The 17741-nt window shown below is 33.8% G+C and overlaps 10 non-coding genes and 2 pseudogenes across 10 annotated transcripts; all 12 read right to left on the bottom strand.

Annotated features, from left to right (window-relative positions):
* Positions 1-653: 653 nt before the first annotated feature.
* Positions 654-726, bottom strand: LOC130852790 (small nucleolar RNA SNORD113/SNORD114 family). Its single transcript, XR_009053503.1, has one exon. It is a non-coding gene; the product is annotated as a small nucleolar RNA SNORD113/SNORD114 family (small nucleolar RNA).
* Positions 727-1668: 942 nt separating this feature from the next.
* LOC130852751 (small nucleolar RNA SNORD113/SNORD114 family) lies at positions 1669-1743 on the bottom strand. Its single transcript, XR_009053471.1, has one exon. It is a non-coding gene; the product is annotated as a small nucleolar RNA SNORD113/SNORD114 family (small nucleolar RNA).
* A 910-nt stretch (positions 1744-2653) lies between these two features.
* Positions 2654-2729, bottom strand: LOC130852762 (small nucleolar RNA SNORD113/SNORD114 family; annotated as a pseudogene).
* A 645-nt stretch (positions 2730-3374) lies between these two features.
* On the bottom strand, positions 3375-3449 carry LOC130852756 (small nucleolar RNA SNORD113/SNORD114 family). Its single transcript, XR_009053476.1, has one exon. It is a non-coding gene; the product is annotated as a small nucleolar RNA SNORD113/SNORD114 family (small nucleolar RNA).
* Positions 3450-4316: 867 nt separating this feature from the next.
* On the bottom strand, positions 4317-4388 carry LOC130852757 (small nucleolar RNA SNORD113/SNORD114 family). Its single transcript, XR_009053477.1, has one exon. It is a non-coding gene; the product is annotated as a small nucleolar RNA SNORD113/SNORD114 family (small nucleolar RNA).
* A 697-nt stretch (positions 4389-5085) lies between these two features.
* On the bottom strand, positions 5086-5157 carry LOC130852841 (small nucleolar RNA SNORD113/SNORD114 family). The gene has a single exon (XR_009053549.1). It is a non-coding gene; the product is annotated as a small nucleolar RNA SNORD113/SNORD114 family (small nucleolar RNA).
* A 1140-nt stretch (positions 5158-6297) lies between these two features.
* LOC130852788 (small nucleolar RNA SNORD113/SNORD114 family) lies at positions 6298-6367 on the bottom strand. Its single transcript, XR_009053502.1, has one exon. It is a non-coding gene; the product is annotated as a small nucleolar RNA SNORD113/SNORD114 family (small nucleolar RNA).
* Positions 6368-8240: 1873 nt separating this feature from the next.
* On the bottom strand, positions 8241-8313 carry LOC130852838 (small nucleolar RNA SNORD113/SNORD114 family). Its single transcript, XR_009053546.1, has one exon. It is a non-coding gene; the product is annotated as a small nucleolar RNA SNORD113/SNORD114 family (small nucleolar RNA).
* A 1771-nt stretch (positions 8314-10084) lies between these two features.
* Positions 10085-10158, bottom strand: LOC130852794 (small nucleolar RNA SNORD113/SNORD114 family). The gene has a single exon (XR_009053507.1). It is a non-coding gene; the product is annotated as a small nucleolar RNA SNORD113/SNORD114 family (small nucleolar RNA).
* Positions 10159-12720: 2562 nt separating this feature from the next.
* LOC130852807 (small nucleolar RNA SNORD113/SNORD114 family) lies at positions 12721-12795 on the bottom strand. Its single transcript, XR_009053518.1, has one exon. It is a non-coding gene; the product is annotated as a small nucleolar RNA SNORD113/SNORD114 family (small nucleolar RNA).
* Positions 12796-14779: 1984 nt separating this feature from the next.
* Positions 14780-14854, bottom strand: LOC130852837 (small nucleolar RNA SNORD113/SNORD114 family). The gene has a single exon (XR_009053545.1). It is a non-coding gene; the product is annotated as a small nucleolar RNA SNORD113/SNORD114 family (small nucleolar RNA).
* Positions 14855-16323: 1469 nt separating this feature from the next.
* On the bottom strand, positions 16324-16400 carry LOC130852850 (small nucleolar RNA SNORD113/SNORD114 family; annotated as a pseudogene).
* Positions 16401-17741: the final 1341 nt, after the last annotated feature.

Genomic DNA, 17741 nt, shown 5'->3' with positions numbered 1-17741 from the left:
CTTTTTTAAAAAACCTGTCAAATGAAGACATGAACTTTATTACTCACATTGGTCTCTATACACCAAAGACAAGGAGGCAACCAGAGAACGTGACCAAGAAAGAATTTTTCAATCAGATCGACTGGTCCATTCTGAGGAACATAAAGCAGAGTACATGATGTTTTACAAATGAGACCTTGTCTGAAACGATTTTTCCTTTCCACGTTTTATTTATTCAGTCATTTAGGTAGTTATCCATTTTTCATAATTTAGATTTTTTTCTGTTAAGAAAAGGAACAACCTCAAATTTGAGACTGACCTAGAAAATAAAATTGACTCTAATTATCAGACTGTATGTGATCCTTAGCCAAAGAGGTGACACTCTTCATACACTTATTTCTAAAGATGCATCAGTATTTTCAATTTTATTAATAATAATTCTTGCCTCACTATATATATTCACAGTTGAACAATGCTTCACTCTCTTTTTATTTATCTATTTATTATTTCTTTAATGGCCCTTTATTTATACCTCTTTAATAGTCATATCATTATCCAATAACAATAATAAATTTAATCAATGAATCCAGGGTAAGAACGTGATCTCTGTATATATCTAATATCTGTCTACAAGACCATTTCCAACAGAGGGATTTGACTAATTATATTTTGTGTTGGACCTCAAATTTCCAGACACAGTATTCACCATCCAAAACACATACACCCCCAGTTGTCTTCACTGGTTCAGGTCAGGCTGTCTTTTTCTTCATTCATTTATCAAATAAACCATTAATTCATTAATAATAAAATGAACACATAATTCACGAAATCCAAGAACAAGATCCTTGAATATCCCCAACATCTATTGAATTATTTCACACATGGACTGATATTCCTTCATTAACCAATCTCAATGCTGCACAGTACTGATGAATCAACATAATGTTTCATATCATGTTTACCATTGGGCCATAGTTAACTTTTCTATTATGCTTAATAAAAAATGTATTTTTATGTTTAAACAAATGACCCAATATAAGATGACAAACGACCATTACTCACCTTGGTCTCTTTCTAACACAGGGGCAATAGGACAATCCTGATCACGGCAGAAGCTGAAATCAGCTGGGGCATCGATTCTGAATAGTACCAAGCAGAGCAGGTGATAAAAAGTTTGAGACACTCTCTCCATTGATCCATACTTTCCACCATTGATAAATGTATCATTTAGGTTATTTATTAATTTATGGTAATCTTTGTTTTTCTCTTAATAAAACAAACATCGAGTTTGTAAGAGAATCAGATCAATAATTGACTATTACTTATCACTGTCTATATCATCCTTACTCAGTTAATGCATAACACACTTGGCCCATTAATTATCCATTCTAGCTTAATATTATTTCTCTTTACTACATATTTAAGTAATGAACAATACTTAACCCTCTTCATCTTTAGTCACTGATATACTCATTTATCCTGCCATTCATATTTTTATAACAATATTGTTAAAAACTCATGAACCTTCTATGAAATCTTAGAATTAAAGCACTCCCTTTGCAGTTTAAAAAAAAAACAAAAAGACAAAAAAACTCATGAACCACAAAGAATAAAGCAAGGTCCCTATATATTCCTGACATCTGTCTATAGGAACACTTGCAACAGAGGAAATGGGCTAGATTTCTTTTGCTGGACCTCAGAGTTTCAGACACACAGTATTCATTGTATACAACTCATATGCCATCAGTCATCATCACTGGTCCAAGCTTAGACTCTTTTTTCTTCATTCTCATCTATATTTGTTTACTGATCACTTTATTTATTAATAATAACAAAATAAATATCTATGAATCAGAAAACTCAAAGACAAGATCCTTAAATATTACTAACTTCTGCCTATAGAAGCTTTTGCCTCATTGAATATACTTGTTTCAATAATCATCCTCATTGTGGCAAATACTGATTAATCAACATAGTGTTTCCTGTCAACTCCATGATTATCATTAAGCCGTGTCTGGCCATCTCTGAATATATTTAGTAATTTTTAGTATTACACTGACTATCCTATAGAAACCACCTAAACCATGAGAGGAACCTGTTACATTGGTCCTCATGCTGTTACACAGAGGGGCATCCATGAGGTTCTGATCATGGCCAAAGATGTAAATGGGCTGCGGTATACCCATTCTGAGGCACACAAAGAGAGTAACAGCATTGAGATACTCACTAGGCTACACACATTCCACCTTCATTCAGCCAGTCATTTAGGAATATAATAAATTCAGGTCACATTTCTTATTTTTCTCATTAAAAAAAAGAATAATATCACACCTGGCACTAGCAGAGAATAAGAACTTTGAGTGTATTCATTGCCTATATCATTCTTAGCCAAAGAGGTAATACATTTGCATCATTTACATTTCCTAATGAACTTCAGCATTTTCAATCAATGCTAATAGTTTTTATTGCCTTACCAATATATTAAGAGTGAATATGCTTCAACCTCTTCATCTTAACTTATTTATACTTATACATTGATTAATTTGGGGGGATATTTTTTTACGGTAAAGTGAAAATTCATAAACACAAACCAAGAAAGTTGCTCTTTTATTTTCCTAATATTTGTCTATGATGTACTATCAAATAGAGCCAACAGATTATATTTCTCTTTTTCTTGGACCTCAGAGTTTCAGACACGTAATATGTTATCATTCATGACTCATATGACATCAGTCATCATTACTGGTCCATACATGGGGCCACTATTCATTCAATTTCATCTGCATAAGTTCATTGATTAATCCATCATTACTCATATTAACTTTTAACAATACAGTGAATATTTGAGAGGAAAAGAAGCCCTCAAAAACATGAATTTGCTTATTGCATTACTTACATTGGTCTACAGAGCATGCAACCATGGAAGATACTTGAATCCACTAGCGTACGTCCATTCTGAGGAGTACAGAGCAGAGCAGAGAGAAAAAACTGAGACTTTCTCTAAATTGGTCCTTGTTTTCTTCATTTTATTCACTCAGTCACAAAGGTATTCATTATTTTCTATGATTTATACACATCTATAAGCATAAATATAATGATATGATTCTTAGAAAAAGAGCTAACACCCTTGGCCCATCCATTTCTTAATACGCATCAGTTTCTTCACTTTATATTAATAATACTTCTTGCCTCACCACATATACTCACGATTCATAAGGCTTCATTCTTGTTTTTATTGAGTTATATTTTGTTATTGGTTCTATCATTAATTCATTTATATTAACAGTATAGAAATTCATGGATCTGAAATTAGAAGAACAATATCCTTGTATACTCCTAACATCAATCCACAGGATGATTTGCAAGAGAGGAAAGAGACTAGATTTTGTTTTGTGTTGGACCTCAGACTTCCAGACACACGATATTCATTGTATATGACTCCTACGCCACCAGACGTCATCATTGGTATAGGTCTGGGCCTCTTTTTCTTCCTCCCATCTCCTTCTGCTTAATGATTAATTTATTGATTTACTAATAATAATCAAATAAATAGATACGTGTCACAAAAGCTCAGGGACAAAAGCCTTCAGTATCTTCATTTTTCTTTAGAACCACTGCCTAATTGAGTATATTTCTTTCTTTAATCACCCTCATTATTCTAAAGATAGATTAATCAACAGAATGTTTCATACACTTCCAATTTAATCACTGGACCATGGTTAGTATTTTTTTATATTGAATTTTTTTTTAATATTTCAAAGAATACCCTAAGCAAACCACCCAAAGTCAGATGACAACATTGACAGTTACTCACGTTGGTTTCCATGTACCCGCAATTTCAGAAATTGTTGACCAAGGCATATGCTTAAATTAGCTAGAGTGTGTCCATTCTAAAGCATAGCAAGCAGAGTAGCTAGTAACATGATTGAGATGTTTTCTCTATTGATCTTTGTATCTACATTTGTATCTCTATTGATCTTTATACCTACACACTGGACTTTCTACTAACCCAGAATAAATAGTGGCCATTATTTACATTATCTATAACATCCTTAGCTAGAGGAAACACCCTTGGACCATTTATTTCTGAACTGACTGTTTCCATATTTATTAATATTATTTCTAGCCTTATATTTCTTCATAACTGAACGATGCTTCACCCTCTTCATCTTTATTTATTTACATCTGTACATCGATCCTTAATTGATTTATTTATTATAATAGAATCAAAATCCATAAACGCAAAGATCCCTGAACAAGATCTTTATAAAATAAATCCTAAATCTGTCTATAGGATCATTTCCAACAGAGGCAATAGACTAGGTTTCTTTTTTCTGTTGGACCTCAGAAGTCCAGACACATATTCATCATCTATGACGCACAGGCCACCAGTGGTCATCACTGGTCTAGGCTTGGCCCTTTGTGTTCCCCACTCTCATCTACCTTTGTTTAGTAATTAACTCAACAAATTCTCTACTAGGAATAAAATGAATACCTACGAAGAACAAAAAACCTAGAACATGGGCCTTGAATAGTTTCACTTCTGTCTATAGAATCATTTATTACACCGATATATCTTTCATTAATCACCCTCAAAGTTTCATACAGGAATTTATCAATATAATGCTCTATTAGCAATTCCACACTAAGCAATGGACCATGTCTGGCATTCTTTGATTACATTTCATACTTTTAAAATACAGACTGTTTATCCATAAAAACTCACATTTGTTTCTATGTGTCAAACATAGAGAGACAACCAGACATCTTGCGACCCTGGGCAAATCCATTAGCTCCAATGCCTCCATGCTGAGAAGTACAAAACATAGACGGAAATAAAAAAAAATTGAGACCTTATCTGCATTGGCCTTGCTCTCCACAGTTCATCTAGTCAACCGCTTAGGTATTTATTAATTTTCATAATTTATAATGCTTCACTTATTCATATTTATTTGTTTACATTGATTGATTCTTTCATTTATCTGTTTATATTAATAAAATCAAAGTTCTTGAACACAAAATCCAAAAACACAATCCTTGTATGTTCCTAACATCTGTGAATGTGGTCATTTCCAACAGAGGAAATAGACTGGGTCTCTTCTTGTGCTGGACCTCAGAGCTCTCGACCAGTAGATCTCATTATCCACAACTCATATGCCACCAGCGGTCACTGGTCCAGGCCCAGCCTGCCTTTTCTTCATTCACTTCTACATTTCTCTACTGATTAGCTTATCAATAAAGCAATTATAAAATAAATGTCTACGAGTCAAAAGAACTTGACCTTCAAGAATCTCTAACATCTCTCTGTAGAGTCATTTGCCTCCTTGAATTTATATTTCACTAATCATCTAGATTGCTGCAAATATTGATTAATCAATATAATGTTTCATGTCAATTCCATATTTATTAGGGGGCCATAATTGGCCTTTTTATTATATTTAATTATTTTTAATATTACAGTTTACATTCTACCAAAAACAAGACAAGAACTCTGACTATTACTTACACTTAGAGATCCTGATCCTGCAAGATGTTTAAATTGGCTTGGTGCACCCACTGTACGAAGTACAAAGGAGAGAAGATGAAAAAAACTGAGATATTATCTTCATTAATCTTTGCTTTTCACCTTTCATTACATCAGTAATTTAGTTATTTATTCATTGAGGGTAATATTTGTTGATATTTCCCTCAAGAAAATGAACATCAAACTTGTCACTGAGCCAGAATAGGAACAGTAATTATTACTTGTACTTTCTACAGAATCATTAGCCAAAGAAATAACCTAAAACCATGTCTTTCTTAATTGAATCAGTTTTTAACATAAATTAACAGATTCTCTTACTTCCTGACATATTATTATAATTGGACAATGCTTTAGCCTCTTTATTTCTGTACAGTTGACCCTTGAACAACACAGGTTTGAACTGCTTGGGTCCATTTATACACACATTTTTTTCAATAAATATAGCACCTGTAGTTTCATTTTAGGAATCTTTACCTAAGTGTGGGAAAAGCTTGTGCTCGATTATAGATCACAATATGTGGTCCTGATTCTATCCAAACTGTTTCAGATTCCTGGCCTCGGGTGAGTCATTTATCAATTCCTTTGCTTTTGAAGGACTTTCGACTGTATGGGGTTACCCCGGGGTTGTTCAAGGTCAGCTGTATTTATTGACTGATTGTTTCATTGATCCACTTATAATAACAGAATCAAATTCCATAACACAAAAACTAAGAACAAGGTCCTTGAATATCCCTAACATATGTTCATAGGATAATTTCTAACGGACGTATGGTACTGACTAGATTTCTATTGGGTTGGACCTCAGAGTTCTACACAAGTATCCATCATCCATGACTCATACTCCACTGCATCACCATTGGTCCAGGGTCAGCCCTCATATCCTCAATCATGTCTGCATGTCTTTATTGATTAACTCATCAATTCACTAATAATAATAAAATGAATTCCTGGAGGTCATAAAAACTTGAAACAAGATCTTTGAAGATCTCTAACATTTCTCTATAGAATTACTTCCCACTGACTATATATATATATATTTATATATATATTTCATTAATTGGCCACAATGTTTCCTATATAGATTAATTAATACAATACTTCATATTGACCCCCTTTTACTGTTCAATGTAACAAAACCGTGTCTTTATAGAGTGAGGTTTAAATCAACTGTGACTCAAATTAAAATTGATAATACACTATACATCAATTAATAATTGAATAATTAACTGTGAAAATAAAAAAATGGTCTTTCTTTTTTCTCCTTAATTGACCACAGATGTACTGAATTGGCCCACACATGCACATGACCTCCATTCATTTAATTTGAATATGTAGCCATTTATTCCCTTCCAATAATGGAGTTAACACCCATGACAAACCACCAAAATAGAAGCAGTTACTCTGACAGATACTAACATAAGTTTCTACCGTCTTTAATTGAATCACTACACATCCATTCTGCAGAGTCCAAAGCAAATATGAAAATAGATTAGATTAGATAGATAGATAGATAGATAGATAGATAGATGATAGATAGATAAGAGGGGCTACATTCAGATTTTTTCTAGTTGAGTTCAAGTCAACAACTTTAGTGCTCGTTGCGTATTAAAATTCTGAATGGCATATTGCTCAATTGACTGAATCAAGTATTAAATTTAATGAATATAATGAACACCTCTGAAACCAACACCAGACAAAAGAATAAGAACTATGACTATTACGCATGTCTGTCTTTATGCCCCCTCCTCAGTCAGGTAAGAGCTACAACATCTTTCTAAATGAATCTTGCTTAGAGAGAATTCAGTTAATCTGAATCTTAGACTCGAGCACGTTCTCAGCAATTGTCCACGCTCGCCCCACTTTTATATATGTATGTATGCCTAGAGCTACACATGGAGTCATTTTATCTTCCAATTTTTAAAGAAATTGCACCAACACAAGCCAGGAAGAGAAATCCTCTCTAAATATACTGACCATTCCAAAAATTAAGAGCCTAGGTCTAGTTTCTTCATCTGGAGAGCAATTGTTAGAACTGGATTAATCACTCTCCTTGCTTCATAACACATGGTCCTCATAGGGCCACGCACTACCTTCTTTCAAGTAACTGATTATTAACTTCTTTGATACATTTATAATAACATTAATATTTGTGACTCCGCAGAAACAGGACAATATTAATGCCTGTCCATATGCTCATGAGGCACAGAAAAAAGATCAGATAATTTTTCTTGTTTTTTTTTTAATTAGAAGATCATTGGATTAATCGTGTGATATTCTGGTCATGTGAAATTCTCAACACAGGTCCATGTATAAGCCCTCTCTCAATTAGTTATTTAATCAATAATTATTTATGTAAATGTTTTGCCCTTCACTTAACAAAACAAAAAACCAACAACCCAACCCAGAAAAATAGCATGAGCTCTCACATCCATTTATCGAAATGCTCTTTACCCAAAATGGTCAGCTTTAATCAATTTATTTTACTGGAACTCAGAGTGCTTCAGAAATGTATTAATAATGATTTTTGTATTACATATATTACATTCTCCCGTATTTGGACCAGGAATAAACCACTTTGTCCTTATTCATTTATACCTTCTTGATTTATTCATGCATTGATTTACTGAAAATACAATACTCAGAAACCCAAGCATAAGAACAAACCCTTGAATGTTTTTAACCTCTTGAACAAGTTCATTTCCTGTAGAGATAACAAAGAGGAGTGAATCTTTTTGTAAAGGACCTCAGAGTTATAGGGTTTAATCAAAGTCCTTGACTTCAGACACCCCAGGATACTCATCATCGATCCAGGCTAAGCAATCTTTTTCTTCATTTATTCCTTTGTTTATTGATCCATTCATTGATCCACCAACAGTAATAACGCCAATGTCTATGAATTTAAAAAAGCTTTGAAAAAAAAATAAAAAAATAAAAAAGCTTTGGATATGACCAAGATCTGTATATAGGCTCTTTCCCCATAAACTAGATCTTTCTCAGTAGATGAGCTCTCTCTTTGTAAGGCCCTCATTGAGGTAGGTATGGATCAATTAACATCCCTGCTTTCTGTGCTTCCTGTTTCAGCTCTCGTGCATCTTCTCTTGCATCTTACTTTTTCACACTAGTGCAAAATTCACTCCAAGATCTTTTAACAAGATCTTTTGACTATTATTATTTTACTTTAGTCATTAGCATCCTTACCCAAAAAGGTAACAGCCAAGATCTTCCTCAAAACACACTGGTTAAAGCAGCCACGGGCTTCATTCTGTGGAGTCAAATGCCAGTGTTCAAAAGAACGAACAGTCCACACATAAGTGGATTTAAAGAATGTTAGCTGTGTGGTACTAGGTTAATCATGAAATTGATTCAAGTCTCATTTTCATTCCTGACCCAAGAACAGCACTCCTTTTTATTGCTTGATTTAACTATTACTTTTAAATAATACAATGAACACTGTTGAGTTCATCACTCAAAAATAAGAACTATGATTTAAAAGAAAATACTAACAATGACTATCGCTCCTATCTACAGACCCCTATGCACATAGGTTTGTAAAAGACTAGATAATCTGTTTTTATTGAACCCAATTTCTGTAGAAATGGCTGAATTTAACATTTGTGGTTCATGGCATATTCTCACCAAGGTCTATGCTTGACCCTATTCATGTATTAATTCAACTGTTCATTGTTTTATTTATTCATTTATGGAATTATTCATGGAATGTTTGATCATGTATTAAAATATACAAACACACACACACACACAGAGAAAATGATAAACCCATGAACAATAGAAATGACAGTCATATACACGTCTATATGTTCATACCTAAGCTAGGAAGAGAGGATTAGTGGTTTACATAAAGATTAGTCATTATTCTTGCTTCTTACTGACCCATGTTTGCCTCCTTTTAAACTATTGACTGTGATTAGGACTTCATCTATTTATATGTAAGAATACATTCATATCTAGGAATTAACTAATGTTAGACAGGAAACTTGAATAATATTTATTGTTTTCATGTCTATTTCACTACCCACAGAAATTTAAAAACTAGATGCTTTTATTGTTTTGAATAAAACTCAGTGAACAGAATTGGGTGAATAATAACTTGTCTCATAAGGCACATTCTGAAGATGAGTTTTGCTCTTTCTTTTTTCAATGAAATAATTATTTAATAAGCATTTATTTATGTACTTTTTCCCTTCTCTAAATAAAAACAACCTACCAGCAAACAACCACCTACATCAAGCAATAACACTGAATCTCACATACCTCTGTATACATATTCCTTCCGTAAAAGGGCAACAGCCTTTCTGAATATATTTCACTGGAATTCAGTGCTAAAGAAATGTATGCTAATAACCCACGATTCATTACGTACTCTCCTAACTGGTCCAGGCCCAGTTTTCTTTATATTTACCCATCTTTACATTTCTTCATTTACTCATGCATTAATTTACTTATAAAAATCAATCTATACCCAGAAGGTGTGGATGCCTGTGATCAAGATACCTGATTATTCTGAAGTTCTGCTGTGCACTCATTTCCACAGAAGAAAAAAAAAGGCCACTTTTCTAAATGATGGACCTCAGAGTTACAGATGGCTTTAATCAAAAGTTTTGATTCAGACACCCTCCAATCTCATCATTGGTCCAGGCTTGGCACTGTTTTCTTTGTTAATTTATACCTTCATTTTCCCATGAGTCACAAACCCCCAAGAACAGGATCCTTGATAGAACTATAATAATTGTCTCTAGACTGATTTCTGACAGAGCTTTCAGACTGGATCTAAGCGTAACCTTGCTTCATCTCAGTACCATCACAAAAAATGACCCATGATTGGGCCATGTTCATTTAATTTGCCCAAATTCAAACATGCTGTAGTGAACATTCAAAAACCACAATGGTACCCTACATCTAGAACACACACAATAAGCTCCACCTTCAAAGAGCCTCCTCTAAACAATTAATACACTGAAATCTCTAACAATATGGAAATGCTTAACCAACTGCAGTGCAGAAATAATATGAAATAGCAAACAGTTCCGAAAATCAATTAAATACCTTTCATCTCTTTATTTTTTATTTATTTATTTATTTATTTATTGGCTACATTGGGTCTTCATTGCTGCACAAGGGCTTTCTCTAGTTGCGGTGAGCGGAGGCTACTCTTTGTTACAGTGCATGGGCTTCTCATTACAGTGGCTTCTCTTGTTGTGGAGCATGGGCTCTAGATGCATGAGCTTCAGTAGTTGCGGCACGTGGGCTCAATAGTTGTGGATCACGGGCCCTAGAGCACAGGCTCAATAGTTGTGGCACTTGGGCTTAGTTGCTCCATGGCATGTGAGATCTCCCTGGGGCAGGGATCGAACCTGTGTCCCCTGCATTCTTATCCACTGTGCCATGTAGGAAGTCCCTCATCTCTTTTTAAAATGAATCTCAGAGGTGCTGAAATGTGTTAATTCTACTCCTTGGCCCATAACACATTCTCACTATTTGTCCATACTTGGTGTTCTTGGATTTGGTTTTTATGTATTTCTGTATACAGCCTTTTGTTCTATTGAACCACCTCAGTGACCACACGTGAACATGCCATACGAACCAAGAAAAGAACCTGTGACTGTTGCTTACATTGCTCCTCACCCACAGAAGGAACAGCAAGGTCTTCATCATTGGACAATGACCGAATCCAACGTGGAGTGTTCGTTCAGAAGAAAAAGGCAGATTTTTAAAACAATGAAAAGTGTAAATTTCGATTTTTAAAATAGAAGTTAGTTCTGCGTTACTAGATTAATCAGAAACATTGGTTTGTGTCACATTTTCATCAATCCATCCAACAGTGGTATCCTTTTCACCTATTGACTTAGTGTGAAATAAAATAATGAAGACTTCTTAAATGTTTTTATGAAGATGTTTTAATCCATCACCCAATGTAAGAACTATAACTATCACTAATCTTTGTCTATACCCTTACCAAATAGCAAAAAGGCCAGATAATATTTTAATGGGGAAAACTTTTGCAAAATGTGATGAATTTAAATTCTTGTTTCAAAAAAGAATTTGACCCCTTAGCCAAGACATATACTTTAACTCATGTATTCACTGAGTCATTTATTCACTCATTTATTTAATAACTAAGGATAATTTATCTAAACTTTTTCTTCTAAAGAAAATACAAACATAGAGCCATCTACTATCCAAAACTAAATACTATTTACTCGTACATGCAACGTTCTCTATCAGCACTGCCTAAAATGGTAGCCACTGGCCACATATAGCTTGAAATGTGGCTAGTTTTGAATTAAATTTTTATTTCTGACTATTTGAATTTAAATGTTAATAACAAGATGTGTTAGAGAGTGGGGTCTATATGATCCTTCCCTTAAGAAGGAGGGGCTTGGATCTTTTTTTATTTAAGTGGACTTCTAGGCACTAAAACAGGATTAATCATGCTCCTTAACATATTATATATGCTCCACACTGGCCCACAATTTGTACTCTTTTAAATGATGGATTGAGATATGAAATTATGCTTTTACTCACTTATAATAATAGCACAATATTGGTGAACCCTAAGGACACTTGACAATAATGCTGAGAGACATCAAATCTACCCTTTTGCTAATTACTCACAAAAATCATCAATGACATGCATTTTGCTTTTCAAAAATAAAAGTGAATGAACATAAGAGGATTCATAATTATGATATTCACAAATCTCATGCTTAGACCTTTTCCATGTTTCAATAACTATCTAATCATTTGTATTTTATTTTCATCATTGATTATATTAAACTATTTATTAAAATATTTTATACTAACATGTTTATCATGATTTGTTTTATTACTATTGAATATATTTATTATATTATTATTATTGTACAATTATATAAATATTTGTATTTAATAAATACAACCAGAAACTCACCAGCACCTGAGAACAACACTGCTGTGCACACACATCTTAGTGAAAGGAGTAGCAGCCTTAGCCTACTTTATTGAACTCAAATTTTTAGAAATGTATTAACAATAATTCTCGGTTCATAAGCTCCTTTCATACTTGGATAAGGTATTGCCCTCTTCTTTATTTATACTTTCTTTATTCATGCATTGATTTGCTACAATAACACAATCCATATTCATGAACAACGAAAGGTCAAGAACACAATCCTTGACTAGTCCTGACTTCCTCTGTAAGCACAGTTCCCAAAGATGCAGCGGACCTCAGAGTTACAGACTGGGTTTAATCAAAATATTATTCAGATGCCCCACGCATACTCATCATCGATCCAGACCTGGTATTCTGTGCTGATGTTTGAAATGTTGTTCTTGACTTATTCATTGATTCATTAATAAGAATACAATGTCCATGAATTAGGAAAATAAAACCAACATGCTTGAAGATATGAATATGTCTGTGAACATTCACTTCCTACAGAGCTAGACAAGTAGCTCTCTTTGTACAATGCAGCCCCACATTGAAAATATGAATTAATCCATTTCCTTGCATCATATCAGTTCCATATTAGCCATTTGTCCATACTTGGACCTCGTTCGTTTAACATCTGTATTTTAAAGATAGTACAGTGAACTTCCATTTTATACCACAGCTAAGAAAAAGGCAAAAGTTTCCATTTTCGTATATTCTCTTCCTCGATGGGTTCATAGTTTATAACAATACCAACGGAGAAGTGTTTATATCCACTGCAGTACAAAAATTAAATGGAATCTTAAAATTTTCTGAAAATGAGTGAAATGTCTTTCATCTTATCATCCTAATAAATTCAGTCATGCTGAAATGGATTAATCATAATTCTGAATTCCTAACACATTTTAATCATTGGTCCATGCATGACCACATTTGAATTGTTCGTGCATGTAGCCATTTATTCCTTCAGAATATCTCAGTGAATACCCATGACCAAGCCCCCCAAGTAGAACATGAACTTTATTACTTACATCGATCGATCTCTCCTCTCCTTATCGAAAGAGGTAAAAGTCAATATCTTTGCCATGGCTAATAATCAAATCTGGTAGAGTATGTTCATTCTGAGCCGTAAAAAGCAAAATTTAAAAAGAATGAATCTACAATTACCCATTTTAAAAAATCAATAATCAGGTAACAATAATCATTGGTTTGCATTCTATTCTCAACAGTTGGAAAGAGAGAGCTCTATTTATTAACTTATGCAATTTTTTCATTTTAAATAATGCAATGAACATCATTGAATCTAGCAGTAAACAGAAGAAAAATGAATATGTCTCTCTACTTACTACCCATGAAAAGCCAAGATCATCTTTCTTATTGAACTTTATTTCTGTGGAATTGGATACATGGGAGATTCAACTCATGGCACAATCTCACCAACGGTCCAAGCTTTACTCTACTTAATATATTTATTAATTCACTCACTATTCCTTTATTTAATTACTCAAGGAATAATAAGGCCATCCCTGCATTCCAAAAGGCTTAAATAACCATCAAAACAGATCTGAAACACTATTATTTACAAATGTTTATGTATGCCACTGGAAAGGCCTAGAACCCTTTATCTTCCTGTGGACATCAGTTGTGTAAAACATGATGACTCACGATCTCTACATCCAATTGCATGCTTTCCATTGATGCAATATTGGCTGACTTTTTTGAAAAACTGATTGAGATACAAATGCATACACTTGTTCGCTTACAATTAAACTTCAATATCTGTGAGCCACCCACACTGGATAAGTACCTTGAATAATATTTACATTTGTCCTCAAGTTATTACCCAAAAGAATAGCAAACTGGTTCCTGTAATGTTTGTTTGTATGCAACATGAAATTGCATATAAAGATTGAATTAATCACAAATGGGGTTGAATAAAAGTCTCATCGTTGTTCCATGCTTTCCCTCCCAATTACACAGTTTATTCAATCAACCATTTATGTAAATTTCTCTTCCCTTAATAAAATGATTGACTGGCAACTCACCTCCACACAAAACAAAACATTGAGTTTTCTGTGCAAATGACCATATGCTCCTTACAAAAATAAGAGCCTTGACTTAATTTATTGGGACTAAGAATCTCAAAATTGTTTTCATAATTATTGATGTTTCATCACATGCCTTAAAAAGTACTACATTTATATCTCTCATTCCTCATTCAGATATATTTCTTTATTCATAGGCTAAATTTATTCTAATAATGCTATTCATACCCCAAGCCAAAAAGCCTGAGAATACGGTGTTTGGGCTCATTTCCCACAAGGAGAATAATGAGATATCTCTTTGCTATGGACCTCAGAGTTACAGATGGGCTTAATCAAAATTCTTGTTTCAGAAACCCCATGAGATTCATCACTGGTCCCTGCTAGGAAATTTTTTTTCATGTACTGATGAATTTTCTGATGCACAAATAATAATACAATCACACAATTCCAAAAACAAGACCCTTGAATTTGAGGCTCTCACCCTACAGAGCTAATAAACGACTTTTCTCCTATGATGGAACTCAAAGCTGCACATGTGCCTGGTCAACATCCCTGTTGGGGGGGACTCGAGGGAGGGTGGGAGGGAGTCGAGGGAGGGAGGGAATACGGGGATATGTGTATAAAAACAGATGATTGAACTTGGTGTACCCCCAAAAAATAATAAATAAATAAATAAAATTAATAAAAAAATAAAAAATTAAAAAAAAAATCCCTGTTTGTATCAAACCCACATTCAGCATCGCTTCCTGTGTGGCCCTTTCTTATTTAATTCATCTGTATGTCAAAGATAGTTCCATGAAAAATAATGAAGCCGCCATCCAAATCACCTCTGGGCTGCTCACGAACAGTTATCAGCCCTGCTACCCATACACAAATGGTGAAATCAACCATGGTAGAAAATAGAAAATAATATTAAACTGCTCGGAAAATAAATTAAATAACTTCTATCTTCTTTTAAAATGACCACAGTTGTGCCGATTTAGATTAAATATAATTTGGGGCTTAAAACACATTCCCATCATTGGTCCATACTTGAAGTGCTTTATATATTTCATGTATGTAGGACATAATTATTACTTTGGAATTCTTCAGCTAACACTCATGAATAAGCTATTGAAACAAAGAATGTGAACCAAGGGACTTACTTATATTAGACTTTTTGCTGCTTGCTCATGATAACAATTCTTTATTAAGTAATTAAATCAGCTGTCCTGTGTTCACTCTGGGGAGGAAAAAAGCAGATTTAGACTAGGTTTCAATTTTTTAATGATTGTTACTCAGGCAGAACTAGATAACAATAAACTTTGGCTCAAAAATGTAATTTTTTACTAATCCAATATTGAGTTCTTAATTATGAATAATATAATAAACATTATTAAGTCCACCACTTAGCCATAGATTAAGATCTGTAATGATTACAAATATCCACGAATATAAACATTCATTAAGTATATGGTTATTAATAGATTATTGGCTGATGCAAACACTTTTCCTTTTCTTAATTAAAAAAAAAAAAAAGCAAACGACCAAAACTCAAAACATTGCCTCTTGACCACAGAAACTAATATGTTCCACATGAAAAAGGATAACAGACTAAACCTGTCCATTTCACTTCAGAATTGCAATAAGATGAATACTTAGTTTACAGAATGCTACTAACTGTTCCATGAGCAGGTCTCTTCGTTTTTCAGTCATACACTTCTTTCTTTATTCCTGCCCTGATTCACCTGCAGTAATACAATCCTTATCCACGAACCACAAAAGCCCAGGAACAAGTTTACTGCCTTTTTCTAACTTCCACTACTAGCTACTTTCCAGAGAGAATATTGACTAGTTCTCTTTCCATAATGGACCTCAGAGCTACACAGAGGGCTTGACAAAGTCATTGACTCAGATACCTCCACCAGTACCCATCACTGACCCAGGCATGGCTTCCCATCTCTTCCCCCACATATGCCTCTTGAACGGCTTCACTCGTTCATTCATTCACGAATAATGATCATATAATCAATAATCTTCAATGAAGCAAAGCTAAGAACAAAAGCCTTAAACACAACCAGGATCTCTTCATTGCCCTTGTTCATATAGAGCAAATAGACTTGCTTCTCACAATAAGGCTCTGTTTTACATGTAGGGGTAATTAGCACATTTCCTTCAGATCAATCCCTTACTTAAGATTCGTGCCCACCTGCTCCTTTCACTTGATTTGCCCTTATCATAAAGCTGGTGTAATCAACAACCACAGATCTATCATCTTAGTCCACAATGACGAAAATGACATAAGCCATCTTCCAGAATACTCCAGCCTCAGAGAGTTAACAACTGAGATCTTAACCAATGATAAAATGGACTCAGCAAATGTGGCAAGAATATTCAGTAGGAAGTTAAACTGCTCTGAAAATATGTGAAACGCCCTCTATAACTTTACTAATGGTCCTTAGTTGGGCTAAGTCGAATTAATCCTAAATGTTAGTTTATGACACATGCCAATCATGGGCTGGTAACTGGCATTCCTTAATTTCATGTACTATTTAACTATTTATTTTATTGAAATAATTCAGTGAGATCCCATTAATAACCCCCATCAGAGCTGAGAACACCAACATTGATTTTCTTTATTTCGGTCTTTAAGCTCCTTAATTCCAGAAGCATTAGCCAGGGTCTTCATCATTAGGGAATGATTAAATCAGATGTGTGGTGTTTATTCTATAAAGGAAAAAGGAAGCCTATTATAAAAAACTATAGACTTTGCTTTTTAAAAACTGATATTTGTCAGGAGACTAGATTAATCATAAACCCTACTTTATATCACATTCTTATCATTTTCCTAAGTATGGCATCTTTTATTTACTTAGTTAAATTTTACTATTAAATAATATGAATATCACTGAATTCATATATCAACACAAAATTAAAACTACAATTAGAGAATTCTGACATTACCTGCTCCTTACATAGGAGAGCCAAGACCATCTTATTGGACTTACTTCTGCAGAATTGGACATATTTAATTCGTTTCATGGTACAGTCTCACCAGCCCCCCATTATATGGATTTACAGATTCATTCACTTCCTGATTTATTTTATTATTCAGGGAATAATATGACCATGTCTTTATTTTTCTAAAGAAAGCTCAAAATGGTTAGACAGCAACCCAAAATCAAATTGTTGGAACTTGGAAAGGTTCAGATGTACCTTTCAAAAAATAGAAGAGCTTAGAATTTTTCCTAGAATATCTGACTCAGAAAACAAGATGAATCAGTAT

This window comes from Hippopotamus amphibius, chromosome 4, assembly GCF_030028045.1.
Source record: "Hippopotamus amphibius kiboko isolate mHipAmp2 chromosome 4, mHipAmp2.hap2, whole genome shotgun sequence".
NCBI classification, from domain to species: Eukaryota; Metazoa; Chordata; class Mammalia; order Artiodactyla; family Hippopotamidae; genus Hippopotamus; species Hippopotamus amphibius.
The sequence above is the reverse complement of the archived record's forward strand: the minus strand, read 5'-3'. Positions and strand labels throughout refer to the sequence as shown.